The sequence below is a fragment of the Ceratotherium simum genome, chromosome 1 (genome assembly GCF_057802395.1).
Source record: "Ceratotherium simum simum isolate JZ-2026a chromosome 1, ASM5780239v1, whole genome shotgun sequence".
Lineage (NCBI taxonomy): Eukaryota > Metazoa > Chordata > Mammalia > Perissodactyla > Rhinocerotidae > Ceratotherium > Ceratotherium simum.
In genome coordinates this window covers 18,168,108-18,195,338 of record NC_141900.1, presented here as the reverse complement: position 1 = coordinate 18,195,338, position 27,231 = coordinate 18,168,108, and the positions used below count along the sequence as shown (strand labels likewise).

Genomic DNA, 27,231 nt, shown 5'->3' with positions numbered 1-27,231 from the left:
ATCACTAACAAAAAATTATAAAAGAAAAAGTTATTAAAACATATAAAGCTGTCATACATATGTCACCTCCTATGTCATTCCCTTTTCATTACCAGATCTAATACTGGCTCTTTATCCAAAAGACTAAGACATGAAATAAAGACTTATGTATTTCAGGACACTTTATTACAGAAGCTGGATCCAGGGCAACTGCCTGGGGCAGAGTGAGGAGGAGGGAGATAGATGGAATAACAGGCATGTAGTGACCTTCAGTTTCAGTAGTGATATTGAAGAAAAGAGAGAGAGTCTACGCAGCTACATCACCACCATCTTTAAATGGCCCTGAAACTGGCTGAGAAGCAAGAACAACTCCTCTTTAAGCAGGAAAATCCTAACTGGTGGCAACAAGAATTAAAAGCACTGGAAAGACAGGTAGGTCCCTAAGGCTCGAGCTATAAACATTTTTTTCTGAGTGAAACACACACACACCAGAGCCATACACACCCACAAGCCACAACACGCACACACACAACATACACAAACACTCACACAAACATAAACATACAATGTTTACAAACATATGTAAGCCAAAGGCAACCAAGTATTTAAACATGTTCACCTGACTGCTTTTCTGAGGAACTAATAGTCTGAAATACTTAAAACAATAAAAGAATGCCAACTGAGCATTTCTCCCTGGAAACTGGAAGATTTGGGCACTTTTAAACTAAATTTTATTTATTTTCTGATTAGTTGATATAAGCACATGATTTAAAATTCAAAAGACAAAAAAGATAAAAAGTTATCCTCATAGCTCTATGTCCCAACTATGCACTTACCAAAAACAACCACTGTTAGCAGTTTCTTGCTTGTCAGATATTGCATTTTTAGATGAACCATTTGGAATGTAGAATCTCCAGCAATCATTCCTCTGGGATTCTAAATACATCATGAGCAGAACTACCAGATCTTACTTTAGTCTAATCACCTAGAATTATCCTTCCAGAATTCCCCAGTACAAGCCCAATACAGGATATGCCCTCAAACACAATCTTCGAGCTTACTTCTAATGCTTTTATTTTTAACCATACTTAATCTGTCACCAAGTCTTACTGACTATTCTTTTGTTGCATAATACAACAATTATTTTACCTCTATTCCTACAAGCATCACCCTAATCCAAATCTTTATCACCTTCACTTTAACACTGTGGTCTCCTGGCTAGCTTTCCAGTCTCTTACTGAAATCCATCCTGCCAGATTTCATCTTCTTAGAAACATAGTTTTCAGCACTCTAGCCCCCTTTTAAATAAACTTCAGTGGCTCTCTACTAACAGATTATGTTGAATCTTCTCAGAATAGCATTTAATGAAATCCTCAGTTAACAAATCTTAGATAATCTCTAAGGTATCAACTCTCACCATTTCCTAATATAGTCGCCTCCACTCTAATCAATTTCCTTTCCTCCCTTATTTTCTAGACCTTTATTGTCACATATAACACAAACATATTATTCAGCACTAAAAAAGCTATCAAGCCATGAAAAGACATAGAGAAACCTTAAATGCACATCACTTAGTGAAAGAAGCCAATCTGAAAACGCTATATACTGTATGATTCCAATTATTTAACTTTCTGGAAAAGGCAAAACTATGGAGACAGTAAAAATATTAGGAGTTGGGGGGATGAATAGGCGGAGCACAGAGGATTTTTAGGGCACTGAAAATACTCTGTATGATACCAAAATGATGGATATATGTTATCATACATTTGTCCAAATCCACAGAATGTATACCAAGAACCAATTCTAATGTAAACTATGGCCACTAAGTGATGATGATGTTTTTGTGGGTTCATCGATTGTAACAAACGTAACACTGTGGTGGGGGATGTTGATTAGGAGGAGGCTATGCATGTGTGAGGGTGGGGGATATAGGAGAAATCTATGTATCTTCCTCTCAATTTTGCTGTGAATCTAAAACTGCTCTAAAAAAATTAAGTCTTTAAAAATATATAGATAGATACAGATATTACAAACACAGTAAACCACATACAGAAATCATAGCTAAATGAACTTAGAACCACCATGCAGATCAGGAGACAGAACCATGCCAGCCACTGCAGAAGTCCTTCATGTACTCCCTCCCAATCACAACAACCTCCATCCATCTCCCTCTTCCCCTCCAAGCCAACCAAGGGAAACCACTATTCTGGCTTTTGTGGTAATCACTTCCTTACTTTTATTTACGGTTTTACTACTGAAGTGTATATATCTAAATGTTATAGTTTAATTTTGCCCTTTTTAAATCTATATAGGTTCCTTCACCATCTCTTTTTTTCTTTGCAATCTATTGAAAATATTAGATCATCTGTCCCTACAGTTTCCCACAGACTGGGGTTGTTGACTGCATTCCCATAGCGTCGTTTAACATGTTCTTCTGTCTTCCATATTTCCTGTACATTAGTAGTTGGATGTAGGAAGCTTCATCAGATTCAGGTTTAATATTTTTGGCAAGAACACTCATTACATGGTGGTGTATTTATAACACACATGATTTTCTCTCTTTGTCTTGTTAGCAGCCACTGATAATGTCAAAATCCATTAAAACATAGTGATTGCAAAATGGTGATACTTCAATTCTATCATTTTGTCTTTATTTGCTAGCATATAAAAAATTTCTCTATAAAAAGAAACTTTACCTCATCTACTATTTGTGTATCCAGTGGTACTGTTCATTCAGAAGAGTAAGAATAAATAAATACTTGATTCTTTCTTGGTTTATCAGTTTTCAAAATTAAAGACTGCTTTCCTAATAGCCACCAAAGATGAACAATTAGTGGGTTTTCTTTTGTTTTTGCTATCGTTACAAACTCATAGATTTAAACATAATTAAGGATGCCAATCCACTGTACCTCTTATCCTTATAGATGCTCACGTTGTCCCATTTTTGGCCAGTGGGAGCCTCTGAGGGTGATCAACTCTACTGATTTGCCTGAGACTGAGAGGGTTCCTGGGACAGGGGACTTCCAGTGCTAAAACTAGGATGGTTGGTCATCCCAGAGCCTCTTCAAGTTGGCTCCTGAATTCTTTTATCGTGACTCTAGTTAGTACTTGTTGATAGCTTCCTTCGTATATGGTATAAAAATATTCCAGGATCATTTTATGTATTTCATGCCCCAGATCTGCAATCAAAGATTTATCAAAGGAGCCCTGGTTTCTTTTAGAAGTCAACAGCATTTCAACACCACATTCTGGGAAGTAGGTTTGCTCATTTCTGGTACTTTTCAGTAGATATAGCTAGGAAATATCAGAATTAAAATATCGCATAAATATTCATTTGCTTTATTCCACAATACATAAAAAACATTCTCAGATTAACATTATACATATACATATGTACAAAAATATATACATATATAATGTATATACCATTTTAAGATAAAATTAAAATATCTCGAGTTCATACTGATACTTCCAATTAAAAATCAGGAGCACAGGGTGTTTACTTAATCTTCTAACTTACATCTGTATATTATTTCTTCCACATAAAGACTCCTCGCTCTCAGACATAAGAGAGAACAGAATTAGAATACTTTAAAATTATCTATTTGCTTTGCTGCTCAATACACAGAGAACATCTGAATACCAAACCAACACCACAAAAATATGATCGCTGAAGATAGTTTAAAAAAATTATTTTGCACATGCTCTCCCAACATTTTTTACTGTTGAATTTTATTTGTCAAAACATACAGCCATGGAGTGACGTCAGCATCATGGCGGAGTGAGCTTTCCTGTGAACTCTTCCCCCAACAAGATACAACAAAAGGAACAGTCACAGACCAACAACGGAATCCCAGACAGTGAAAAGCTAGAGCGGAGGGATCCACACTGCCGCACATCTGAGAGCTGAACGTGCTGGGCCACCCGAGGAAGTGGGGAGAGGTAAGGAGAACTCCTCTCCCTCCCCATCAGATCAGCGATCCCGGTCCACGCGGCTCCCAGAGAGGGGGGAGGGGCGGCCCTCAGCGGGGAAACCGTGGCTCTTCAGACTCTCTCAGCCAGTGGGAAACTCCGGCACAGAGGACTCAGAGGAGCCACAGGGCTACCATCAACATCTGAGCACCACAGAGAGCAGATAAAGAGGGGCAAAGGAGAAGCCTCCCACGTCAGGGACCCAGAGGGCAAAAGAGAGAGCTCCCCCCTCCCCGCAAACGGACTCTGCAGCTCAACCGACCAGACCAGACCTAGCAATCCGCGACAGACCAGACAAAGCGATCCGCGGCAGACCTGATCAAACGACTGGACCTGTGGATCCTGGCGGGGAAAAAAAACACAAAAAAAAACAAAACTGCAGATCGCAGCAGAAAAACCGGGGCAGAGCGCAGGGGGCTTAGACTACACAGCCCTTTACCACCAGACAGTGGCGGCAGGTGGAAATTGCAACCAGAGATTTCCAGGATGAGGAAAAACAAAACCAACACAGGAACCACAATGCAAAAATACATGAAATCACCAGACCAGAAACAAAATGACAAGCACCCAGAAATCAACCCCGAGACACAGAAATCCATAAACTAAATGACAGAGATTTCAAAATAGCTATCATAAAAACACAACGAAATACGAGACAACACAAACAATTCAATGAGATTAGGAGTTTCTTCACAAAAGAGATTGAAATCATAAAGAAAAACCAATCAGTGCTGATGGAGATGAAGAACACAATGGAGGAGATAAAGGAGAATCTGGAATCTCCAAAGAACAGAGCTGACAATATGGAGGAAAGACTTAGCACCTTAGAGGATAGGAATACAGATATACTCCAGATGGAAGAGGAGAGAGAACTAAGACTAAAAAGAAATGAAGAAAGACTCCGAGAAATATCAGACTCTATTAGAAAATGTAACATAGGAATTATAGGTATTCCTGAGGGAGAGGAGAGGGAAAGAGGAACAGAGAGCCTATTCAAGGAAATAATAGCTGAGAATTTCCCAAATCTGGGGAAGGAGCAGGAAATACCAGTAAGCGAAGCCAACAGGACACCTATATATATTAACAGACAAAGGGCTTCACCACGACACCTAGTGGTAAGGCTAGCCAGGGTCAACGACAAAGAAACCATATTAAGGGCAGCTAGACAAAAACAAAAAATAACGTACAAAGGAACTCCCATCAGGCTCTCAGCGGATTTCTCAACAGAAACTTTACAGGCTAGGAGAGACTGGAATGATATATGCAAAATACTGAAAGACAAAAACTTTCAGCCAAGAATACTCTATCCAGAAAAAATATCCTTCAAATATGATGGAGAAATAGTAACTCTCCCAGATAAACAAAAGCTAAGGGAGTTCATGGCCAGGAGACCCCCACTACAAGAAATACTCAAGAAGGCCCTCAGGCCTGAAAAAAAGAAGAGAAAGGGAACACGAAGCTTGGAGAAAGGAGAAAAGTACGTAGATAAACTCAGAAAAATAGTAGATCTTTACCGGAATAGGTTAGCAACCACTTAAATACTAAAATCAAAGATCAAAGGAAAGAATTCACCAAAAATAAATTTAACCTCATCACTGTAAACACACAGCCACAACACAAGATAGAATAAGGTATAACAAGAAGGACTTAGAAGGGGAAGAGGAAAGTGACTGAATTGACTTAGTAGAAGGAAATAGGAGGCCATCAGATAATGGACTATCTCATACACAAGATTTTTTGCCCAAACCTCAAGGTAACCACTAAACAAATAATCAAAACAAAACCACATATGATAAACAAAGAGAAAACTAGAAGAGTCATAAGACAGAACAACCAAACTGAATTGGCAGTCCAAAACAAATGGGACAAGAAACAAAGGAAATACAAAAGAACCAGAAAACAAGTGACAAAACAGCAACATTAAGCCCTCATATATCAATAATTACCCTAAATGTAAATGGATTGAACCCTCCAATCAAAAGATACAGAGTGGCAGGATGGATTAAAAAGCAAGACCCAACAATATGCTGCCTTCAGGAAACACATCTCAGCACTAAAGACAAGCACAGGCTCAGAGTGAAAGGATGGAAGACAATACTCCAAGCTAATGGCAAACAAAAGAAAGCAGTTGTTGCCATACTCATATCAGACAAAGTAGACTTCAAGATAAAACAGGTTAAGAAAGACAAAGAAGGGAAATATATAATGATAAAAGGGACACTCCATCAAGAAGACATATCACTTGTAAATATATATGCACCCAACATAGGAGCACCAATGTACATAAAGCAACTATTAACAAACCTAAAAGGAGAAATCAATAACAATGCAATAATAGTAGGGGATCTTAACACCCCACTTACAGCAATGGATAGATCATCCAGACAAAAAATCAATAAAGAAATAGTAGACTTAAATGAAAAACTGGACGAGATGGACCTAGTAGACATATACAGAGCACTCCATCCAAAAACAGCTGACTACACATTCTTCTCAAGCATGCATGGAACATTCTCTAGGATAGACCATATGTTGGGAAACAAAGCAAGCCTCAATAAATTTAAGAAGATTGAAATCATAACAAGCATCTTTTCAGACCATAAGGCTATGAAACTGGAAATGAACCATGAAAAAAAATCTGGGAAAGTGACAAAAATGTGGAGATTAAACAACATACTACTGAACAACCAATGGATCATTGATGAAATTAAAGGAGAAATCAAAAACTATCTGGAAACAAACGAAAATGATAATATGCCATATCAAACCATATGGGATGCAGCAAAAGCGGTCCTGAGAGGGAAACTCATAGCGATACAAGCCCACCTTAACAAACAAGAAAAAGCCCTAATAGGCAACCTTAAATTACACCTAACAGAACTAGAAAAAGAAGAACAAACAAAGCCCAAAGCCAGCAGAAGGAGAGGAATAATAAAAATCAGAGCAGAAATAAATGAAATTGAGACCAAAAAAACAGTAGAAAGGATTAATGAAACAAAGAGTTGGTTCTTCGAGAAGATAAACAAAATCAACAAACCCTTAGCCAGGCTTACTAAGAAAAAAAGAGAAAAGGTTCAAGTAAATAAAATTAGAAATGAAAGAGGAGAAATTACAACGGATACCATGGAAATACAGAGGATTATAAGAGAATACTATGAGAAATTATATGCCAACAAATTGGACAATCTAGAAGAAATTGATAAATTCTTAGACTTATACAACCTCCCAAAATTGAACCAAGAAGAAATGGAGAATCTGAATAGACCAATAACAAGTAAAGAGATTGAAATAGTAATCAAAAACCTCCCAAAAAATAAAAGTCCAGGACCAGATGGCTTCTCCAGTGAATTTTACCAAACATTCAAAGAAGATTTAATACCCATCCTTCTCACACTATTCCAAAAAATAGAGGAAGATGGAACACTTCCTAAATCATTCTACGAGGCCAACATCACCCTGATACCAAAACCAGACAAAGACAATACAAAGAAAGAAAATTACAGGCCAATATCGCTGATGAACATTGATGCAAAAATCCTCAACAAAATATTGGCAAACCGAATACAACAATACATTAAAAAGATCATACACCATGATCAAGTGGGATTTATACCAGGGACGCAGGGATGGTTCAACATCCGCAAATCAATCAACGTGATACATCACATCAACAAAACAAAGAATAAAAACCACATGATCATCTCAATAGACGCAGCGAAGGCATTTGACAAGATACAACATCCATTTATGATAAAAACTCTCAATAAAATGGGAATAGAAGGAAAGTACCTCAACATAATAAAGGCCATATATGACAAACCCACAGCCAACATCATACTCAATGGGGAAAGACTGAAAGTCATTCCTCTGAGAACAGGAACGAGGCAGGGCTGCCCACTCTCACCACTCCTGTTCAACATAGTACTGGAGGTTTTGGCCAGAGCAATTAGGCAAGAAAAAGGAATAAAAGGAATCCAAATAGGTAACAAAGAAGTGAAACTCTCACTATTTGCAGATGACATGATTGTATATATAGAAAACTCTAAAGAATCTGTTGGAAAACTATTAGAAACAATCAACAACTACAGCAAAGTTGCAGGGCACAAAATCAATCTACAAAAATCAGTTGCATTTCTATATGCTAATAATGAACTAACAGAAAGAGAGCTCAAAAAGATAATACCATTTACAATTGCATCAAAAAGAATAAAATACCTAGGAATAAATCTTACCAAGGAGGTGAAGGACCTATACAATGAGAACTACAAGACATTATTGAAAGAAATCCATGATGACATAAAGAAATGGAAAGATATCCCATGCACGTGGATTGGAAGAATAAACATAGTTAAAATGTCTATATTACCTAAAGCAATCTACAGATTCAATGCAATCCCAATCAGAATCCCAATGACATTCTTCACAGAAATAGAAAAAAGAATACTAAAATTTATATGGGGCAACAAAAGACCCCGAATAGCTAAAGAAATCCAAAAAAAAAAAGAACAAAGCAGGAGGCATCACAATCCGACTTCAAAACATACTACAAAGCAATAGTAATCAAAACAGCATGGTACTAGTACAAAAACAGACACACAGATCAATGGAACAGAATTGAAAGCCCAGAAATAAAACCACACATATACGGACAGCTAATTTTTGACAAAGGTGCTAAGAACATGCAATGGAGAAAGGAAAGTCTCTTCAATAAATGGTGTTGGGAAAACTGGACAGCCACATGCAAAAGAATGAAAGTGGACCATGTGCTATCGCCATTCACAAAAATTAACTCAAAATGGATCAAAGACCTGAAGGTGAGACCTGAAACTATAAAACTCATAGAAGAAAATATAGGCAACACACTATTTGACATTGGTTTTAAAGGAATCTTTTCGGATGACATGCCTACCCACACTAGGGAAACTAAAGAAAAAATAAACAAGTGGGACTTTATCAGATTAAAGAGCTTTTATAAGACAAATGAAACCAGAATCAAGATGAACAGACAACCAACCAGCTGGGAGAGAATATTTGCAAAGCATACATCTGACAAAGGGTTGATCTCCATAATATATAAAGAACTCACACAACTGAACAACAAAAAAAACAAACAACCCAATCAAAAAATGGGCAGAGGAAATGAACAGACACTTCTCCAAGGAAGATATACAGATGGCCAATAGGCACATGAAAAGATGCTCAACATCACTAGTCATCAGGGAAACGCAAATCAAAACAACACTAAGGGCCGGCCCTGTGGCTTGGTGGTTAAGTGCGCGCGCTGCGATGCTGGCGGCCCGGGTTCGGATCCTGGGTGCGCATCGAGGCACCACTTCTCTGTCCATCCTGAGGCCGAGTCCCACATACAGCAACTAGAAGGGTGTGCAGCTGTGACATACAACTATCTACTGGGGCTTTGGGGGCAAAAAATAAAAATAAAATCTTTAAAAAAAAAAAAAAAAACACTAAGATACCACCTCACGCCCGTTAGAATGGCTATAATCACCAAGACAAAAAACAACAAATGTTGGAGAGGATGTGGAGAAACAGGAACCCTCATACACAGCTGGTGGGAATGCAAACTGGTGCAGCCTCTATGGAAAATGGTATGGAGATTCCTCAAAGAATTAAAAATAGAGATGCCCTATGATCCAGCCATCCCACTACTGGGAATCTATCCAACGCACCTGAAATCAACAATCCAAAGAGGCCTATGCACCCCTATGTTCATTGCAGCATTATTCACCATAGCCAAGAAGTGGAAGCAACCTAAGTGTCCCTCGACTGACGACTGGATTAAGAAAATGTGGTATATATATACAATGGAATACTACTCAGCCATAAAAAAAGACAAAATCGTCCCATTTGCAACAACATGGATGGGCCTGGAGCGTATTATGTTAAGTGAAATAAGCCAGAAAGAGAAAGACAAACACTGTATGATCTCACTCATATGTGGAATATAAACCAACACATGGACAGAGAAAACTGGACTGTGGTTACCAGGGGCAGTGAGGGTGGGGGGAGGGGGGTGGGGACAAGGGGTGAAGGGAGTCATATAGGTGATGGACAAACAAAAATGTACAACCCAAAATTTCACAATGTTAAAAACCATTAAAACATCAATTAAAAAATAAAATAAAAAAAAAAAGTTAAAAAAAAAACAAAACAAAACATACAGCCATTACATACTATACTCTTATTTATATTCCTCATTTAATCCTAGTTTTAGTGCTCATCATTAGTCTTTACTTTGATGTTTCTCTAGTCATTTTGGTTGTCTCAAGTACACTGCCTATCAGATTCCTTCGGAAAGGTTCATGGGAACAATATTCCCTGCACTCTTGTATGTGAATGGTAGTCGTTATACTTGAAAATCAGTTTGGCTGGTGTATCAATTATCTATTGCTGCTCAAGAATCCAGCCCAAAACTTAGTGGTTTAGAATGACTTGTTATTTCTCACAATTCTGTGGGTCAGGAATTTAGGCAGGGTTCAACTGCTCCATGTGGTATCCCAGGGAATACTGACTCGGCTGGGCTCAGCTAACAATTGAGGCTGGTCTGGATGACACAAGAAGGCTTCACTCACATGTCTGGAGTCTCAGTGCTTCTCTACCCATCATCTCCAAATGGCTAGCCTGGGCTTCCTCACAGCAAAGTACTTGGATTTCTTACACAGACAATGGCTTGCCCAGAGCAGAAACAAAAGTTGCTATGCCCCTTCAAGGCTCAGCCCACAACTAGCACAGCCTCACTTCCACCAGCCTGGGTTCTTTGGTTTTGCTATCCTAGTTGCTCTACGTGTTTTTATACTGTTTGGGGACACTGGCCTTTTATGCTGCTGGTATCTTCCCTCTTCCTTCCTTCCTGGTACATTCACTCGTTTGGTGGATAATTATAAGCCAGTAAAAATATGTCATTATTCAACAATGTATAAACATTATTTGATATCATATCAACTGAAAACTAAAAAGGACCCTACAAAAGATTATGATGAAAACCATATACATATAAAATGTAAATATATAAAAAAGAAAAAAGGTTTTATAAATGATTTCCTCCTTCTTCATTCCAATATTTTCTCGCTTTTGTACTTATATGATTATATATAAAGTTAAAAAAATTAAATTAAAAACTTTTCATTGAAAAACAAATATCATGTGCATGACAAATTAAAATGTGAAATGACAAAATGTTAAAGTTAAAAAGATAAAAAGTTTATGTTAGGTATGTGAATTATCTCAATAAAGCTGTTATATTTTTTAAAACTTATATGACTAAAAGTGTTAAAAACTTATAAGATTTGAAAGTTTAAAATTATATAAGAAAGTAAGCTTTTTAAGTTAAAAAATTTTAAATATTCTATGTAAGCCATAATAAGCTCTTCAAAATTTCTTTCTGAAAAATTCTAGGCAGTTCATAAGCAAACAATGTTACTAAACTTAGCTAAGACAGAAATGATTCTTGGAGTGATAATTAAATTCAACTCATGTATTCATGTATAGAGATGAAGTCAGAAGCTTCTACCTGGAGAAAGAAAAGGCTTTCTGGAAAGAGAGTGAAATGGGGATAAAAAGCAAAAAGAATTAAGTGTAAACGTACCTTGTTCTAATTGAGCGTACAATCAAAGAGATTTTACATTCAAGGCAAAAACAACTTTATAGCTCTTTCTTTCTTGCTTTCTTACATCACACGCATTTAAATGAATTAGGAGCAGCTCAAAGAATAAAAAGATTAAACAGGAACATTAAAGTTTCCCCAATGTTTAAAATGGAAATGGCTAGACAAAGTGAACAGAATAAAAATAGTTAAAACATAAATAAGCTTCCAAAGACCCCTTAGACTTCAAAACAGTTTGAAAGACAATGAATTTCTAAGGTGAACTTCTAAGATAAGACCACATATGAGTTGATTCAGGAAAAATTAAATACTGGAAATAAAGATACCAAAATGTATCTAGGCATATTTCTTTTACTTTCCTCTCCCTTCTCCTCTTTCTTCCTTTAATAATTTGGCCAAAGTTATTCAACTTAGTTGCCCCTATAGTGTAATATCTTTGACAAGAAGAGTGTAGGAAATTATGGCTAATATTTAATAAAAATAAAAGGTGTTTATCTTAAAGACAAACAATCCCAACTTCTCCTGCTTGTGTAATCATAAAAATTAAAAACATTCATAAAAGACACAGCTTCACAGTATCATAGTATTTTAGAACTGGGAGAGAATTCACAGATCTAGTCCAAACTTTCATTGTAAAAAGATACTACACCACCACAACAAAAATAGTAATTACGTGAGGCATAGGATGTGTTAAGTAACCTTATTGTGGTAATCATTTCACAACATGTACATGTATCAAATCATCACACTATATTCCCCAAACTTACACAATGTTATATGTCATTTATATCTCAATAAAGCTTAAAAAAAAAAAGATACTAAAGTTTGTTCATTATCATGCAGCTAGAGGGATGAAGAATAGCAGACAGGCCTCATAATTCCTAGTCCAGTGCTCTTCATCTGTACTTTATGAACGAGGATTTGCTTTTTTTATTTTTTTACCTACATCAAGCTTCTGAAAAATAGGAACTATAGTTTCTACTTTTTTACACATTACACAGAATCAAAAACAAAAAATACTAAATTTAGAGAAAGAAATCCTGTTTCACAGACTTAATACTGCTGCATACTGGCTACATGAACTTCAGCAAGTAACTTGCAGAACCTTGGTTTACTCACTCATAAAATGATGAGATGTGTAATTTCTAAACATAGTTATTATAAAAATTGTATTATTTAGAATACTTGAAATTTTCCATACATTATAAAGTCCTGCATAAACATGAAATTTTTTTTTCACTAATACCTAGCTAGGTGGCAAATATAAATAAGATTCTTAAAACTTACTGTCAAAAGACTATACTGAACAAAGGGGAAAAAAGGAAATGCATGATTCTGACATATTTAAGATCTGGATTTGAAAGCAAAGAAGTGAACTAGAATTAAATTTTTAATTTAACAAATTAAATTTTAATTCATGGCCTAAAATTAAACAATAATCTATACAAAATACCATTGTATAATGCACATAGAGACTAATAGTCCTGGATAGTCCTGCTAATAAAAACACTCCTATGTCTTCATATATAAAAATATTTTAAAGTTTACTAAACTCAAAGTTAATTTCCATCTATGTCTGAAATACCACAGTATTTTATAAAATTTTATTTTTTTAGGGGCAAGTTTGCAAACATATAAGCAAAGTCACTTTTCTTAGTTAACAATGCCATCTTCACATGTTGATTCTTTCATAAGAAAAAGAATTCCAGTAAACGTAACGCCATGATTTTGAGAAAGTTATCCTAAAAGCTATCCCACAAAATAAGAAAGTAATCCTAAAAACCAATATTTAAATCACAACTTAACTATGGGGAGTATTGCTTTAATGTATGTTTTCACATAAAAGTAAAACATGAGCTCCCTGGAGAGAACCTTCACAACTCTCTGAGCACTCGCAGTGCCCACACTCCTTCTTCAGGAAAGTAGCTTCGGCAGGTCTTTATGTATGGTTCACTGTATTTCAGGTCATATGACCTTGTGACCTTAGTCATAACTGATTAGATCAGGGAAACAATGCTAGCTCAAAGGAAGACATACAAAGTCTGTCACCAGTGGCCTATGACATCGTCTTGCACAAGAATTGCCCAAAATTGTTACTGACAGTCCCTGTTCTCTTCAGAGAAGTAGGTGTGCAGGAAAGGGCAGAAGTTGAGGTGGCAATAAGCAGAAGCCTTAAGACAAAAGGAGCAAGAGACAGAAGAAACAATGAGCAAGTGAAAAGAAGAATGATGGTTAATCCATAGCAGCAGCAAGAAAAAGTAACAGAGAGAGATGCAAAGATATAGGACTAAGTAATAGGAAAGGATGATAGTTAAGGTGCTGCTGCAGGCCAAGCAATGTTCCACTGTTCCATGATACCTCTTTGGCTGTTAAGAAAGGTTCCTGTTCATCCTCATTGCCCCATATACTCTTAAGTGGCTACCCTTGAAATAATCTGAAAGTATCTCTTCTCCATCTGAAAAAGACTAAGACATCCAAACTCTTCTCACATGCTATATTTCTCAAATTTTTATAGGATACATGTACAAGAACAGTAAAAAAAATTTTAGTACCATACATGTTTTGTTCAGTCACATATGCTACATATTTAGAAAAAATATTACAACTGGAGCACAGACCAAGGAACAAATCATTTTATTCATTTCTTAAACACGTACTAAGTTTAAGTGACTGGTACGTGACACTACTCAAACGCTAGACACTCAAGTATTAATAATATATTATCATAGCCCACAAGGAGCTCAGTCTTATAGGAAAGTATGAAGAAGGGAAAAGCTAAGTAGACAGTACTATAATGGAAGTATCTACAGCATACTGAAAGAACAAAAAAAATGAAAAAGAAATATTCTGCTTTGCCAGGAGGAAGAGCAGAAGAGGACTCCACAAAAGGGCTGACACATCACTTAGAATCTGTTGAGTGACAAGAACATTTTAAGTTAGAGAAGAAAACGTTGAAGGAAATGAATGAGAGAATTTCTAGTACATTCAGAAACAGTAAGTAGTTCAATGTGATTAGCACCCAGAATAAATTTTTTTAGAACAACAAAGGTAAAGTTAATAAAGGCAAGCAGAGACCATATCATGAAGAGGCTTATATGCCATATTAAAGACTTGAGACATCATTCTGTTTCTTGTTAATGAACTACTGAATAATTTTATCAGGAGTATAAAATAATCTGTTGTTTGTTTCATAAAGAAGATTAGACATTGAGTTTCCTATTTTTAATAACGGCAGACTAGGTTATTAGCTTACCAAGGAAAACAACTAAAAAGTTGTATGAAAGGTAAAAATATCTCAAAAGCATCAAAGAAATGATAGGACAAATAGGAATACCAAGCCAAAAGTGAAGCAAAAGAGAACACAGAGAGAAAAGCAGCAAATCCACTTGTAATCTGAGAACACCTGCTAATCCTGAAAAACAAGAACCTACATTTTGATAGCTTCTGAAGCAGAGTGGGGGAGGAGAGTTCAAGTGATTAAATTTAATTTAATGTTCTTGGACTGGTAGTGAATTCTGACATCACAGAGAAACAAAACAAATCCTCTCTGAAGAATTCAAATATTCTAAAAAATAACTTTTCAAATAAAATGTCCAGGGGCCGGCCCAGTGGCGTAGTGGTTAAGTGCATGTGCTCCACTTCAGCAGCCCGGGGTTCACGGGTTCGGATCCCGGTCACATACCAATGCACCATTTGTCAAGCCATGCTGTGGTGGCATCCCACATAAAGTAGAGGAAGATGGGCAGGGATGTTAGCCCAGGGCCAATCTTCCTCAGCAAAAAGAGGAGGATTAGCATCAGATGTTAGCTAAGGGCTAATCTTCCTGACCAAAGAAAAAAACAAAAACAAAACCCACAGACTGGGTGGCTTAAACAAATAAAATGTCCAGCACACAGCAAAAGATAACCAGGCACTCAGGGAAACTGGACTCCATTAGACAGAACCAGCAAACACCACAAAGATAAACATACCCACAAAGACTATGACTATGTACCTACCAGAGTCAGGCAATAGAACACCTCAGAGAGAGAATATATTCAAAGAAATAAAAGTCAGGGAACAAGAAATAGGACATGTCATATAGCATTTTAGGAAAAGAGAAACAGAACTTCTAAAAATAAAACATACAATAACCAAAATTTAGAAGATAATAATAAATAGACTAGTTTAACCACAGGCTATAAGTGACTGAAGAAAGAATTAATGAAATGCAAAACCAATCAGAAAAAACTCCAGAGAACAGCATGGAAAGATAAAAACATGTAAAATAAGGAAAAGAGGATAAATGCCTTAGATGAAAAAGAGAGCAAGTTGAGTATACCTTTAATCAGAATCTAAAGACAAAGGAGAGAGAGAATGATACATATTTGAAGAAATCATGGCTTAGAAATGATAAAAGAGATAAACTCACAGATGGAAAAAGAAAAACAAATTGCACATGAGATGAATAAAAAGAAAACACATTTTAAATCTGAAAGGCATCAAAAAGAAGAGAAAACGTGGGGCCGGCCAGGTGGTGCAGTGGTTAAGTTTGGTGTGCTCTGTTTACCAGTGGCCCGGGGTTCGTGGGTTCAGATCAAACGGACATACACCATTCATCAAACCATGCTGTGGCAGTGTCCCACATACAAAATAGAGGAAGATGAGTACAGATGTTAGCTCAGGGCCAGTCTTCCTCAAGCAAAAAGCGGAAGATTGGCAATAGGTGTTAGCTCAGGGCTAATCTTCCTCTCCAAAAAAAAAAAAAAGAAAGAAAATCCTAAAAGAAGCTAATGGAAAACTACAGAGTACCTTCAAAAGACCAGGTCAAAATGACACATTCTCAACAACTAAGTTGGAAGCCAGAACACAATGGAGTGATATCTTCCATGTGCAGGAAGGAAGGATAGCAGGTAGGCAGGCATGTGTCTAGAACATTCCACTGTACCCAGAAAACAGATATTTTCAAGAATGGAGAGGCTCATTGGAAAAACAAAGGAGCCAGTTTGAAAGGATTCCAACTGGTCAAATTCTGACAGTTTGAGCATCAACAGGAGTATAGTAATTAAAATTAACTGGAAGAGGTTGAATCTGTGAAATACCACGAGTCCAACTAATTCTCAAAAGAGAAAACATTAATCTGCAGCAGACAAAAGATAGTTATAAGAAGATAAGCATAATTTTTCACTGATTTAATAAGCGTTAATACAGACATAATAGTATTTCATTTCTTCTGAGTTCATATTGGTTTATAAAACGTAAAGAAAAAAACTTAAGCATAGAAAAATGAACAAAAATTATGTTGAACCAAATGATTCCAGAAAAAGTAGTATTACTCAAAACAGAAAGGCCTGATTAGTTTGGTGGTTGTACATAATAACCAGAAAAATTGGGAGTCCAGTACCAACCAACACTACTCTCTAATGGTCTCATATAATAACCAGGAGGAAGAGGAGTCCACTGGTAGTCATACACAACATACAATTAAAAAGGGAGTCCAACACTGCATTCAAAATTGATTAATTAGCTGAATGTCCCAAAGAAAACAGATCTGCATCGTACAGGAGTTAGCAACCAGCAGGCCAAAACCAACCTGCCATCTACTTTTGTAAATAAAAATTTATGGAGACACAGCCAAATACTACAACATAGTTGAATAGTTGCAACAGAGATATACAGCCCACAGAACCTAAAATATTTACTACACGGCCCCTTACAAAAAAAGTTTGATAATTCCTGTACAGATGATAACTCCTCTAGACAACTCTATTAATTATAATGGCATGTTAAGACATACATTAAGTTTTTATTAACAAAGTCAATCTACATAACAACAAGATAAGCAACAAGATACAACTAGCCATGCAAAACTTTAATACATCAAGTTTCAAAAATGCAGAATCTAGTGGCTGGGCTGGTGGCGTAGTGGTTAAGTTCATGCGCTCCGCTTTGGTGGCCCAGAGTTCACAGGTTCGGATCCCAGGAGCGGACCCACACACCACTCATCAAGCCATGCTGTGGCAGCATCCCACAAACAAAATAGAGGAAGACAGGCACAGATATTAGCTCAGGGCTAATCTTCCTCCAGCAAAAAAAAAAAAAAAAAAAAGAGGAAGACTGCCAACAGATGTTAGCTCAGGGTGAATTTTCCTCACCAAAAAAAAAAAATAAAAATAAGTAAATAAACAAATAAAAATAAAAAGTCAGGGAGATCCAAGATGGTGGCATAGGAAGACCCTGAACTCAACTCCTCATGCCAACATACCAAATCTACACCTACGTACAGAGCAAGTCCTCCTGAAGAAGAACTGAGGGCTGATTTAATAGCTTGTGCACAACAAATGACATACAGATCACATAGAGACAAGTAGACAAAAATGGAAACATGGTATCCACAGGAACCCCACCCATAATGTAGCAACCTGCAGCAGGGAGAGATATCACTGAGGGGCTGCACACAGGATTGCCTGCCATGGAGCATAGCAAAAAAAACAGCAGTTTAAAGGGCAACTGGATTATTCAGGAAGGAAATCCATTTACTAACCCTGGAGTGTCTGCCAAATGGGCAGGAAACTGCTGGAACTCTCTCCAGGGTGGGAGGCACCAGCAAGTGCCATTTTTTGCGTTTCTCCTGCACCCTGATAGTGTGGGTGGCAGTACAGTCCAGACCACCTAGCCAGCCTCCTAAGGCCACCCCAGCATGCCCCAGACTCCTGTCCAACACCAGCTCCAGCCATCCCCACAAGGCAACCCTGACATGGGGCACTCCAGAACCCCGCAATCTGTGCCCACTCCAGCCATCCCGCCAAGGTGGCCCAGTGCAGCCCACCCCAGGACTCCCCAGTCTGTGCATATTCCAGCTCCAGCTGTCCTGCCATATCGGCCCCTGCATGGAATGCCCCAGGACCCCCTGGCCTGCATGTGCTCCAGCTCCAGCCATCCCACCAAGGCAGCCTGGAAGCAGCATGTCCTGGGACTTCCCAGGCCCACAGATGCTCCAGCTCCAGCCAGCCTGCTAAAGTCACCCAGCACACCCTCTACACAGGGGACGTTCCTACACAAGGCCACTCCTTGAAGACCAGGAGAGGTAGCTGTTTCACCTAATTTCTAAAAGCAAAAACAGAAAGTCTAACAAAATGAAGAGACAAAGGAATATGCTCCAAATGAAAGAACAGGATAAAATTCCAGAAAACAAACTCTAATAAAATGGAGATAAGTAATTAAAAAAAGAGGCCAAATAATGGTCATAAAGACGCTCACCAAACTCGGGAGAAGAATGGGTAAATAGAGAGGGAACTTCAACAGAGAGTTAGAAAATATAAGAAAGAACCAACCAGAGCTGAAGAATACAATAATTGAAATGAAAAATACACCAGATGAGGGCCGGCCCTGTGGCTTGGTGGTTAAGTGCGCGCGCTGCGATGCTGGTGGCCCGGGTTCGGATCCCGGGTGCGCATCGAGGCACCACTTCTCCGTTCATCCTGAGGCCGAGTCCCGCATACAGCAACTAGAAGGATGTGCAGCTACGACATACAGCTATCCACTGGGGCTTTGGGGGGAAAAAATAAAATAAATAAAATCTTTAAAAAAAAAAAAAAAATACACCAGATGGAATAAACAGCAGATTAGATGACAAAGAAGAACAGATCAGCGATCTGGAAGATTGCATCTTCAAGCGCTACCAAACCAAAAACAGTGGAAATCACCCACTAGAATAGCAAAATGAAAAAAGAACTTAAAAAAATGAGGATAGTTTAAGGGATCTCTGGGACAACATCACACATACTAACATTTGCAATATAGGTGTCCCAGAAGAAGAGAGAAAAAGGGGCATAAAACTAATTTGAAGAAATAATGGCTAAAAACTTCTCTACCTTGGGAAAGAAAACAGACAACCAGGTCCAGGAAGCACAGTGAGTCCCAAATAAGATGAATCCAAAGAGATCCACACCAAGACATATTATAATTAAAATGTTAAAGATAAAGAGAGACTCTCAAAGGCAGCAAAGGAAAAACAAGTCACATGCAAGGTAACCCCCATAAGACTACCAGCTAATTTTTCAACTGAAACTTTGCAGTCCAGAAGGGAGTGGCATGATATATTCAAAATGCTGAAAGGAAAAAACTTACAACCTAGAATACTCTACCCAGCAAGGTTATAATTCAGCATTGAAGGAGAGAGAACGAGTTTCCCAGACAAGCAAAACCTAAAGGAATTGATCACCACTCAACTGGCCTTAGAAGATATATTAAAGGGTCTTCAATAAGCAGAAAAGGAAAGGCCCTAACCAGAAATAAGAAAATAGAGTCACGCACCCCATAATGACATTTCGGTCAATGACAGACCACATATACAATGGCAGTACCAAAAATTTAGTACCATATAGCCTAGGTGTGTAGTAGACTGTAACATCTAGGTTTGTGTAAGTACACTCTATGATGTTTGCACAACGAAGAAATTGCCTCACGACACATTTCTCAGAACATACCCTGTTGGTAAGCGACACATTAACTGTATATGAAAGAAAAATTTCATTAGTAAAGGCAAATATGGGGCCAGCCCTGTGGCCTAGTGGTTAAGTTCGGTGCACTCTACCTCAGCGGCCCAAGTTCACAGGTTCGGAACCCAGGTGCGGACGTGCACCACTTGTCAGCCATGCTATGGCAGTGACCCACAAATAAAATAGAGGAAGACTGGCACAGATGTTAGCTTAGGGCTAATCTTCCTCAAGCAAAAAAAAAGAGGAATATTGGCAACAGACGTCAGCTAATCTTCCTCAGCAAAAAAAAATAAAAAGTAAAGGCAAATATTTAGTAAAGCAATGGATCAGCCACTTAAAAAGCTAGTGTGAAGGTTAGAAGACAAAAGTAGTAAAATCAACTATAACTACAATTAAGGGATACACCAAATAAAAAGATGTAAACTATGACGTCAAAAACATAAAACATGGGGAGGAGTAAAAATGTAGTGCTTTTAGGATAGGTTTCAAACTTAAGTCACTATCACTCTAATACAGACTGCTATATATACACCTATATATATATATAGGTCAATAAATATGAACCTCACGGTAACCAAAAACCAAACACCTACAATAGATACACAAAAAATAAAGAGAAAGGAACACAAATATAACACTAAAGAAAAACATCAAACCACAAGGAAAGAGATCAAAAAGAGAATAGCTACAAAAACAACCAGAAAAACACTAACAAAATGGAAATAAGTACACACCTATCAATAATTACTTTAAAAGTATTTTTTTTAATAATTTTTATTTATTTATTTTTCCCCCCAAAGCCCCAGTAGACAGTTGTATGTCATAGTTGCACATCCTTCTAGTTGCTGTATGTGGGACAAGGCCTCAGCACGGCCGGAGAAGCGGTGCGTCAGTGCGCGCCCGGGATCCGAACCCAGGCCACCAGCAGCAGAGCGTGCGCACTTAACTGCTAAGCCACGGGGCCGGCCCCAATTACTTTAAATGTTAATGGACTAAATGCTCCAATCAAAAGATACAAGGTGGTTGAATGGATAAAAAAAAAAAACAAGACCCATCCATATGCTCCCTACAAAAGACTCCCTTCACAACTAAAGACACATACAGGATGAAAGTGAAGAGATGGAAAAAGATATTACACACAAATGGAAATGAAAATAAAGCTGTAGTAGCAATATGCATTATCAGACCAAATAAACTTTAAAACAAAAACTCTAACAAAAGACAAAGAAAGGCATTACATGATAATAAAGGAGTCAATCCAAAAAGACGATATAACATTTGTAAACGTTTATGCACCCAACACAGGAGCACCTAAATATGTAAAGCAAATATTAACAGACCTAAAGGGAGAAATAGGGAGCAACACAATAATAGGAGAGGACTTTAATACCCCACTTGCATCCATGGATAGATCATCCAAACATAAAATCAATAAGGAAACATTGGCCTTAAACAACATATTACACAAGATGAACTTAACAGATACATACAGAACATTCCATCCAAAAACTGCAGAATACACATTCTTCTCAAGTGCACATAGAACATTCTCCAGCACAGATCACATGTTAGGCCACAAAACAAGTCTCAATAAATTTATGAAGATGGAAATCATATCAAGCATCTTTTCTGACCACAATGATATGAAACTAGAAATCAGTTACAAAAAGAAAACTGGAAAAAGCACAAACACGTGGAGTCTAAACAACCAATGGGTCCCTGAAGAAATCAAAGAGAAAATAAAAAAATACCTTGAGACAAATGAAAATGGAAATACAACTTTCCAAAATCTATGGAATGCAGCAAAAGCAGCTCTAAGAGGGAAGTTCACAGTGATAAATGTCTACCTCAAGAAACAAGAATAATCTCAAATAAACAATCTAACTCTACACCTAAAGGACCTAGAAAAAGAAGAACAAAGCTCAAAGTTAGTAGCAAGAAGGAAATAATAAAATCAAAGTGGAAATAAATGAAATACAGACTAGAAAAACAATAGAAAAGATCAATGAAACTAAAGCTGATTCTTTAAAAAGATAAACAAAAACAATAAACCTTTAGCCAGACTAATCAAGAAAAAAAGAGAGAGGACCCAAATAAAATCAGAAATGAAAGCGGAGATGTCACAACTGACACCATGGAAATACAAAGGATCATAAGAGACTACTATGAACAATTATATGCCAACAAATTGGACAACCTAGAAGAAATGGGTAAATCCCATAACCTTCCAAGACTGAATCATGAAGAGACAGAAAATCTGAATAGATCAACTACAAGTAATGAAATTGACTCATTAATTTAAAAATTCCCAAAATACTCAAGTCTAGGACCAGATAACTTCACAGGTAAATTATGTGAAGATTTAAAGAAGAGTTAATACTTTTCCTTTTCAATTTATTTCAAAAAACTGAAGAAGGAACACATCCAAACTCACTTTATGAGGCCATCATTACCCTGATAGCAAAACCAGACAAAGACAACACAAAAAAAGAAAATTACAGGCCAATATCCCTGATGAACATAGATGCAAAAGTCCTCAACAAACTATCAGAAAACAGAATTCAACAATACATTAAAAGGATCATACACCACGATCAAGTGGGATTTATTCCAGGAATGCAAGGATGGTTCAACATCCACAAATCAATCAATGTGATAGAACACATTAACAAAATGAATAAAAATCACATGACCATCTCAATAAAGACAGAAAAAGCATTTGCCAAAATTCAACAACCATTTATGATAAAAACCCTCATCAAAGCAGGTATAGACAAAACGTACTTCAACATAATAAAAGCCATGTATGACAAACCCACAGCTAACATCGTACTCAACAATGAAAACCTGACAGCTTTTCCTCTAAGATCAGGAACAAGACAGGGATGCCTACTCTCACCACTTTTATTCAACATAGTACTGAAAGTCCTAGCTACAGCAATCAGGCAAGAAAAAGAAATAAAAGGCATCCAAATTGGAAAGCAAGAAGTAAAACTGTCACTATTTACAGATGACATGACAGTATATATAGAAAACCCTAAAGACTCCATCTAAAAACTATTAGAATAAATGAATTCAGTAAAGCTGCAGGATACAAACTTAACATACAGAAATCAGTTGCATTTCTATACACTAATAACAAGCCTTCAGAAAGAGAAAATAAAAAACAATCCTACTTACAATGGCATCAAAGAGAATAAAATACCTAGGAATAAATTTAACCAGGGAGGTGAAAGACCTGTACTCTGAAAAATATAAGACACTGATGAAAAAAATTGAAGTGACACAGATAAATGGAAAGAATTAATGGATTGGAAGAATTAATATTGTTAAATTCTCCATACTACCCAAAGCAATCCATAGATTCAATGTAATCCCAATCAAAATACCAATGGCACTTTTAGAACAAAGAATCCTAAAATCTGTATGGAACCACAAAAGGCCTCAAACAGCCAAAGAAACCTTGAGAAAGAATAAAGCTGAAAGTATCACACTCCATGATTGCAGACTATACTACAAAGCTATAGTCATCAAAATAGCATGGTACTGGCACAAAAACAGACACACAGATCAACAGAATAGAACAGAGAGCCAAGAAATAAACTCACACTTATATGGTCAATTAATCTATGAGAAAAGAGGCAAGAATATACAATGGGGAAAAGACAGTCTCTTCAAAAAATGTTGTTGGGAAAACTGGACAGCTACATGCAAAAGAATAAAACTGGACCACTATCTTACACCATATACAAAAATACTCGAATGGATTGAAACTTGAATGCAAGATCTGAAACCATAAAACTCCTAGAAGAAACACAGGCAGTCAGCTCTTAGCAATATTTTTTTGGACCAGTGTCCTCAGGCAAGGGAGTCAAACTAAAAAGCTTTTGCATGGCAAAAGAAATCACCAACAAAAAGGCAACCTGTTGAATGGGAGAAGATATTTTTAAACCATACATCCGATAAAGGGTTAATACCAAAAATACATAAAGAATTTACACAACTTACTATCAAAAAAACAAACAACTCGATTAAAAAATGGCCACGGTACTTGAATAGGCATTTTTCCAAAGAAGACATACAGATGGCCAACAAACACATGAAAAGATGCTCAACATCTCTAATCATTAGGGAAATGCAAATCAAAACCACAATAAAACAGCACCTCACACCTGTTAAAATGGCTATTATCAAAAAGACAAAAATACGGGCCGGCCCCATGGCTTACCAGTTAAGTGCATGTGCTCCGCTACCGGCGGTCCAGGTTCAGATCCCAGGCGCGCACCAACACACCGCTTCTCTGGCCATGCTGAGGCCCCGTCCCACATACAGCAATTAGAAGGATGTGCAACTATGACATACAACTATCTACTGGGGCTTTGGGGAAGAAAAAAGGAGGAGGATTGGCAATAGATGTTAGCTCAGAGCTGGTCTTCCTCAGCAAAAAGAGGAGGAATAGCATGGATGTTAGCTCAGGGCTGATCTCCCTCACCAAAAAAAAAAAAATTAAAAAAAAAGAAAAGAAAAGAAAAAGAAAAAATAACAAGCGTTGGTGAGGGTGTAAAGAAAAAGGAACTCTCACGTACTTTTGGTGGGAATGTAAATTGATGCAGCCACTATGGAAAACAGTATAGAGGTTCCTCAAAAAATTTTAAGAACTACCATATGATCCAGCAATTCCACTTCTGGATATTTATCCAAAGAAAATGAAAACACCAATTCAAAGAGATATATGCACCCCTCTGTTCACTGCAGCATTATTTTCAATAGCCAAGATATGAAAGCAATCTAAGTGTCCATTAATGGAAGAATGGATAAAGTGTATAGATATGGTGTATATATATATACAATGGAATATTACTTAGCCATAAAAAAGAATGAAATCTTGCCACTTGCGACAACACAAATGGACCTAGAGGGTAGTATGCTAAGTGAAATAAGTCAGACAGAGAAAGACAAATACTATATGATCTCGCTTATGTGTAAAATCTGAAAAAAAAAAAAACGAACAAACAAAACAGAAACAGCCTCACCGATACAGGAAACAAAGTGGTAGTACCAGAGGGAGGAGGGGTTGGGGGGGGGGCAGGCAAAACAGGTGAAGGGGATTAAGACGTACAAACTTCCAGTTATAAAATAAGTCATAAAGATGTACAGCATAGGGAATATAGTCAATAATATTGTAACGACTTTGGTGACAGATGGTAAGTAGACTTATCGTGGTGACCATTTCATAATGTATATATTGAATCACTACAATGCACACCTGAAACTAATAAGATATTATATGTCAATTATATATCGATAAAAAATAATAAAAATGAAAAGTCAAGTCATAGACTGGGAGAAAATATTATATATTAGATAAAGTACTCGTATCATAATATATAAAAAAACTCCTATGACTCAACAATAAGATAACCCAATTTTAAAATGCCTATAAAATATGAATAGAGTGAACAGATTGAAGTATAGTAATGACTAATAAGCACATGAAAAGACGCTCAATATCATTAGTCACTTAAGAAATGTAAACTAAAGCCATAACAAGATATACCACTGCACACCTACTAGAGTGGTCATAATCAGAAAGAGACAATAACAAGTGTTGGTGAGGATGTGTAGACACTGGAACCCTCATACATTGCTGGCTGAAGGTAAAATGGTATAGACACTTTGGAAAAAAATACAGTAGTTCCTTAAAAAATTAAACAAACTTACCATAAAACTCAGCAATTCCAATTTTAGAAATCTGCCTAAGAGAAATGAAAGCATAGGTCCACACAAACACATGTACGCAAATGTTCATAGTAACATTATTCACAAAAGCCAGTAACTGGAAACAATCCAAATGTCCATCAATTGGTGAATGGATAAACAAAATGTGGTACATGCATAAAACAGAACAGTATTCAACAATAAAAAAAGAATGAATTACTGATGACATTCTACAACATCGACGAACCTCAAAGGCATTATGCAAAGTGAAAGATGCCAGGCACAAAAGACTCTATTTTGTATGATTCCATTGATAATGAAATGACCAGAAAAGGCAAACCTATAGAGACAGAAAACAGATTAGTGGTTGCCCTCCAGGCCTGGAGGGGGGAACAGGGATTGACGGCTAGAATGGACTGAATGTTTAAAATTCACATGTTGAAATCCTAATCCCTAATGTGATGGTATTAGAAGGTAGGTCTTTAGGGAGGTAATGAGGTCACAAGAGTGAAGCCCTCATGAACGGGATTAGTGCCTTTATAAAAGGGACCCCAGAGAGCTCTCTCTACCCTGTCCGCCATGTGAGGATACAACAAGAAAAGGACTATCTGCAACCCAGAAGAGGGCCCTCACCAGGACGCGACCATGCTGGCACCATGATTCAGACTTCCAGCATCCACAACTGTGAGAAATAATTTTTGTAGTTTATAAGCCACCCAGTCTATGGTATTCTGTTATAGCAGCCCAAATGGAATAAGACACTGGCAAACAGACATGAAGGATTTTTTGGTAGTGACAGCAATGTTCCAAAACTGGCACACTCTATAAATTAGCAAAGACATTAAAACAGTTATTTTAGTAGTGTTCCATATGTTCAAAAAGTTAGGCAGATAAAAAGAAGTACAGAAAAGACCCAAATCAAACTTCTAAAGATGAAAACAAAAATGTCTGAAATGAAAAATACACTGCATGAGATCAGGGCTTGATTAGACAGTAGAGAAGAAATGATCAATGAACTTGAAGACAAAGCAATAGAAATTATCCAAAATGAAACACACAAGGGCCGGCCCTGTGGCTTGGTGGTTAAGTGCGCGCGCTGCAATGCTGGTGGCCCGGGTTCGGATCCCGGGTGCGCACCGAGGCACCACTTCTCCCTCCATCCTGAGGCCGAGTCCCACATACAGCAACTAGAAGGATGTGCAGCTATGACATACAACTATCTACTGGGGCTTTGGGGGGAAAAAATAAAATAAATAAAATCTTTAAAAAAAAAAAAAAAATGAAACACACAAGGGAAAAGAAGACTGTGGGGAAAAAAATGAAAAGAGCATCCAGTGATCTATAGGTCACCCTGAGATGCCTAACATATTTGTAATTGTAGTCCTCAAAGGAGAGGTAACTGTAGTCCTCAAAGGAGAGGAAAGGGGAGGGACAGAAAAAAATATTTGGAGAAATAATGGC

At 37.2% G+C, this 27,231-nt stretch overlaps 1 protein-coding gene across 2 annotated transcripts in view; it reads right to left on the bottom strand.

Annotated features, from left to right (window-relative positions):
* Positions 1 to 27,231, bottom strand: part of COG5 (component of oligomeric golgi complex 5) — a 373,883-nt gene that overhangs the window by 331,637 nt on the left and 15,015 nt on the right. The window lies entirely within an intron of this gene.